The following is a 6,000-nucleotide window of genomic DNA, read 5'->3' on the forward strand; positions in this document are numbered from 1 at the left end:
AAGGAAGCTTGGCGTTCTGGCGAGACGCCATGAGATCCAGTTCTGGTTTGCCTCAACGATGGACCAGTTGAGCAAACACCTCCGGATGGAGTTCCCACTCCCCCGGATGAAAAGTCTGACAACTTAGAAAATCCGCCTCCCAGTTCTCTATGCCTGGGATGTGGATTGCCGACAGGTGGCAAGAGTGAGACTCTGCCCAGCGAATTATCTTTGAGACTTCTAACATCGCTAGGGAACTCCTGGTTCCCCCTTGATGGTTGATGTAAGCCACAGTCGTGACGTTGTCCGACTGAAATCTGATGAACCTCATTGTTGCTAACTGAGGCCAAGCTAGAAGAGCATTGAATATTGCTCTTAACTCCAGAATATTTATTGGGAGGAGTTTCTCCTCCTGAGTCCACGATCCCTGAGCCTTCAGGGAGTTCCAGACTGCGCCCCAACCTAGAAGGCTGGCATCTGTTGTTACAATCGTCCAATCTGGCCTGCGAAAGGTTATACCCTTGGACAGATGGACCCGAGAAAGCCACCAGAGAAGAGAATCTCTGGTCTCTTGATCCAGATTTAGTAGAGGGGACAAATCTGAGTAATCCACATTCCACTGACTTAGCATGCATAATTGCAGCGGTCTGTCCATTGCCGCTACCATTAAGCCGATTACTTCCATGCACTGAGCCACTGACGGGCGTGGAATGGAATGAAGGACACGGCAAGCAATTAGAAGTTTTGATAACCTGGACTCCGTCAGGTAAATTTTCATCTCTACAGAATCTATAAGAGTCCCTAGGAAGGAGACTCTTGTGAGTGGTGATAGAGAACTCTTTTCCACGTTCACTTTCCACCCATGCGACCTCAGAAATGCCAGAACTATCTCTGTATGAGACTTGGCAATTTGAAAGCTTGACGTCTGTATCAGGATGTCGTCTAGATACGGAGCCACCGCTATGCCTCGCGGTCTTAGAACCGCCAGAAGCCCAGAACCTTTGTAAAAATTCTCGGGGCAGTGGCCAACCAGAAGGGAAGAGCTACAAATTGGTAATGCCTGTCTAGAAAGGCAAACCTTAGGAACCGATGATGATCTTTGTGAATCGGTATGTGAAGGTAGGCATCCTTTAAGTCCACTGTGGTCATGTACTGACCCTCTTGGATCATGGGTAGGATGGTCTGAATAGTTTCCATTTTGAATGATGGAACTCTGAGGAATTTGTTTAAGATCTTTAGATCCAAGATTGGTCTGAAGGTTCCCTCTTTCTTGGGAACCACAAACAGATTTGAATAAAATCCCTGTCCTTGTTCCGTCCACGGAACTGGATGGATCACTCCCATTACTAGGAGGTCTTGCACACAGCTTAGGAATGCCTCTTTCTTTATCTGGTTTGATGATAACCTTGAAAGATGAAATCTCCATTGAGGAGGAGAAGCTTTGAAGTCCAGAAGATATCCCTGAGATATGATCTCCAACGCCCAGGGATCCTGAACATCTCTTGCCCACGCCTGGGCGAAGAGAGAAAGTCTGCCCCCCACTAGATCCGTTTCCGGATAGGGGGCCGTTCCTTCATGCTGTCTTGGGGGCAGCAGCAGGCTTTCTGGCCTGCTTGCCCTTGTTCCAGGACTGGTTAGGTTTCCAGGCCTGTCTGGAATGAGCAACAGTTCCCTCTTGTTTTGAAGCGGAGGAAGTTGATGCTGCTCCTGCCTTGAAATTTCGAAAGGCACGAGAATTAGACTGTTTGGCCTTTGATTTGGCCCTGTCCTGAGGAAGGGTATGACCCTTGCCTCCAGTAATGTCAGCAATAATTTCCTTCAAGCCAGGCCCGAATAAGGTCTGCCCCTTGAAAGGAATGTTGAGTAATTTAGACTTTGAAGTCACGTCAGCTGACCAGGATTTAAGCCATAGCGCCCTACGCGCCTGGATGGCGAATCCGGAATTCTTAGCCGTTAGTTTAGTCAAATGAACAATGGCATCAGAAACAAATGAGTTAGCTAGCTTAAGCGTTCTAAGCTTGTCAATTTCATTCAATGGAGCTGTCTAGATGGCCTCTTCCAGGGCCTCAAACCAGAATGCCGCCGCAGCAGTGACAGGTGAAATGCATGCAAGGGGCTGTAAAATAAAACCTTGTTGAATAAACATTTTCTTAAGGTAACCCTCCAATTTTTTATCCATTGGATCTGAAAAAGCACAACTGTCCTCAACCGGGATAGTGGTACGCTTTGCTAAAGTAGAAACGGCTCCCTCCACCTTAGGGACCGTCTGCCATAAGTCCCGTGTAGTGGCGTCTATTGGAAACATTTTTCTAAATATAGGAGGTGGGGAAAAGGGCACACCGGGTCTATCCCACTCCTTGCTAATAATTTCTGTAAGCCTTTTAGGTATAGGAAAAACGTCAGTACACACCGGCACCGCATAGTATCTATCCAGCCTACACAATTTCTCTGGAATTGCAACTGTGTTACAGTCATTCAGAGCAGCTAATACCTCCCCAAGCAATACACGGAGGTTCTCAAGCTTAAATTTAAAATTAGAAATCTCTGAATCAGGTTTCCCCGAGTCAGAGATGTCACCCACAGACTGAAGCTCTCCGTCCTCATGTTCTGTGACGCAGTATCAGACATGGCTCTAACAGCATTTGCGTGCTCTGTATCTCTCCTAACCCCAGAGCTATCACGCTTGCCTCTTAATTCAGGCAATCTAGATAATACCTCTGACAGGGTATTATTTATGATTGCAGCCATGTCCTGCAAGGTAATCGCTATGGGCGTCCCTGATGTATTAGCGTGCGTCCCCTGAGCGGGAGGCGAAGGGTCTGACACGTGTCGGCATAACTTCCCCCTAGACAGAACCCTCTGGTGATAATTCTTTTATAGATAAAGACTGATCTTTACTGTTTAAAGTGAAATCAATACATTTAGTACACATTCTCCTATGGGGCTCCACCATGGCTTTCAAACATAATGAACAAGTAGGTTCCTCTGTGTCAGACATGTTTAAACAGACTAGCAATGAGACTAGCAAGCTTGGAAAACACTTTAAAACAAGTTTACAAGCAACATAAAAAACGTTACTGCGCCTTTAAGAAACACAAATTTTCCCAAATTTTGAAATAACAGTGAAAAAATGCAGATACACTAACGAAATTTTTACAGTGTATGTAATAAGTTAGCAGAGCATTGCACCCACTTGCAAATGGATGATTAACCCCTTAATACCAAAAACGGAATAACAAATGACAAAAACGTTTTTTAAACACAGCTCTACTGTGGCTTTTTACCTCCCTCAATACGACTTTTGAAGCCTTTTGAGACCTTCAGAGAAGTCCTGGATCATGCAGGAAGAAGCTCGATGTCTGTGTCTGTAATTTTTGCTGAGCAAAAAAACGCTAAAATAGGCCCCTCCCACTCATATTACAACAGTGGGAAGCCTCAGGGAACTGTTTCTAGGCAAAATTCAAGCCAGCCATGTGGAAAAAACTAGGCCCCAATAAATTTTATCACCAAACATATGTAAAAAACGATTAAACATGCCAGCAAACGTTTTAAAATACACTTTTATAAGAGTATGTATCTCTATTAATAAGCCTGATACCAGTCGCTATCACTGCATTTAAGGCTTTACTTACATTACTTCGGTAACAGCAGTATTTTCTAGCAAATTCCATACCTAGAAAAACATAATTTATGTAAGAACTTACCTGATAAATTCATTTCTTTCATATTAGCAAGAGTCCATGAGCTAGTGACGTATGGGATATACATTCCTACCAGGAGGGGCAAAGTTTCCCAAACCTCAAAATGCCTATAAATACAGCCCTCACCACACCCACAATTCAGTTTAACGAATAGCCAAGAAGTGGGGTGATAAAAAAGTGCGAAAGCATATAAAATAAGGAATTGGAATAATTGTGCTTTATACAAAATCATAACCACCACAAAAAAAAAAGGGCGGGCCTCATGGACTCTTGCTAATATGAAAGAAATGAATTTATCAGGTAAGTTCTTACATAAATTATGTTTTCTTTCATGTAATTAGCAAGAGTCCATGAGCTAGTGACGTATGGGATAATGACTACCCAAGATGTGGATCTTTCCACACAAGAGTCACTAGAGAGGGAGGGACAAAATAAAGACAGCCAATTCCTGCTGAAAATAATCCACACCCAAAATAAAGTTTAATGAAAAACATAAGCAGAAGATTCAAACTGAAACCGCTGCCTGAAGTACTTTTCTACCAAAAACTGCTTCAGAAGAAGAAATTACATCAAAATGGTAGAATTTAGTAAAAGTATGCAAAGAGGACCAAGTTGCTGCTTTGCAAATCTGATCAACCGAAGCATCATTCCTAAACGCCCAGGAAGTAGAAACTGACCTAGTAGAATGAGCTGTAATTTTCTGAGGCGGAGTTTTACCCGACTCAACATAGGCAAGATGAATTAAAGATTTCAACCAAGATGCCAAAGAAATGGCAGAAGCTTTCTGGCCTTTTCTAGAACCGGAAAAGATAACAAATAGACTAGAAGTCTTTCGGAAAGATTTAGTAGCTTCAACATAATATTTCAAAGCTCTAACAACATCCAAAGAATGCAACGATTTCTCCTTAGAATTCTTAGGATTAGGACATAATGAAGGAACCACAATTTCTCTACTAATGTTGTTGGAATTCACAACTTTAGGTAAAAATTCAAAAGAAGTTCGCAACACCGCCTTATCCTGATGAAAAATCAGAAAAGGAGACTCACAAGAAAGAGCAGATAATTCAGAAACTCTTCTGGCAGAAGAGATGGCCAAAAGGAACAAAACTTTCCAAGAAAGTAATTTAATGTCCAATGAATGCATAGGTTCAAATGGAGGAGCTTGAAGCGCCCCCAGAACCAAATTCAAACTCCAAGGAGGAGAAATTGACTTAATGAAAGGCTTTATACGAACCAAAGCTTGTACAAAACAATGAATATCAGGAAGAATAGCAATCTTTCTGTGAAAAAGAACAGAAAGAGCAGAGATTTGTCCTTTCAAGGAACTTGCAGACAAACCCTTATCTAAACCATCCTGAAGAAACTGTAATACTCTCGGTATTCTAAAAGAATGCCAAGAAAAATGATGAGAAAGACACCAAGAAATATAAGTCTTCCAGACTCTATAATATATCTCTCTAGATACAGATTTACGAGCCTGTAACATAGTATTAATCACAGAGTCAGAGAAACCTCTTTGACCAAGAATCAAGCGTTCAATCTCCATACCTTTAAATTTAAGGATTTCAGATCCTGATGGAAAAAAGGACCTTGTGACAGAAGGTCTGGTCTTAACGGAAGAGTCCACGGTTGGCAAGAGGCCATCCGGACAAGATCCGCATACCAAAACCTGTGAGGCCATGCCGGAGCTACCAGCAGAACAAACGAGCATTCCTTCAGAATCTTGGAGATTACTCTTGGAAGAAGAACTAGAGGTGGAAAGATATAGGCAGGATGATACTTCCAAAGAAGTGATAATGCATCCACTGCCTCCGCCTGAGGATCCCGGGATCTGGACAGATACCTGGGAAGTTTCTTGTTTAGATGGGACGCCATCAGATCTATTTCTGGAAGTTCCCACATTTGAACAATCTGAAGAAATACCTCTGGGTGAAGAGACCATTCGCCTGGATGCAACGTTTGGCGACTGAGATAATCCGCTTCCCAATTGTCTATACCTGGGATATGAACCGCAGAGATTAGACAGGAGCTGGATTCCGCCCAAATCAAAATTTGAGATACTTCTTTCATAGCAAGAGGACTGTGAGTCCCTCCTTGATGATTGATGTATGCCACAGTTGTGACATTGTCTGTCTGAAAACAAATGAACGATTCTCTCTTCAGAAAAGGCCAAAACTGAAGAGCTCTGAAAATTGCACGGAGTTCCAAAATATTGATCGGTAATCTCACCTCCTGAGATTCCCAAACTCCTTGTGCCGTCAGAGATCCCCACACAGCTCCCCAACCTGTGAGACTTGCATCTGTTGAAATTACAGTCCAG

The 6,000-nt window shown here is 42.9% G+C and overlaps 1 protein-coding gene across 1 annotated transcript in view; it reads right to left on the bottom strand.

Annotated features, from left to right (window-relative positions):
• MCCC2 (methylcrotonyl-CoA carboxylase subunit 2) overlaps window positions 1–6,000 on the bottom strand; it is a 248,697-nt gene that overhangs the window by 67,402 nt on the left and 175,295 nt on the right. The window lies entirely within an intron of this gene.

The sequence above is a fragment of the Bombina bombina genome, chromosome 2, assembly GCF_027579735.1.
Source record: "Bombina bombina isolate aBomBom1 chromosome 2, aBomBom1.pri, whole genome shotgun sequence".
NCBI classification, from domain to species: Eukaryota; Metazoa; Chordata; class Amphibia; order Anura; family Bombinatoridae; genus Bombina; species Bombina bombina.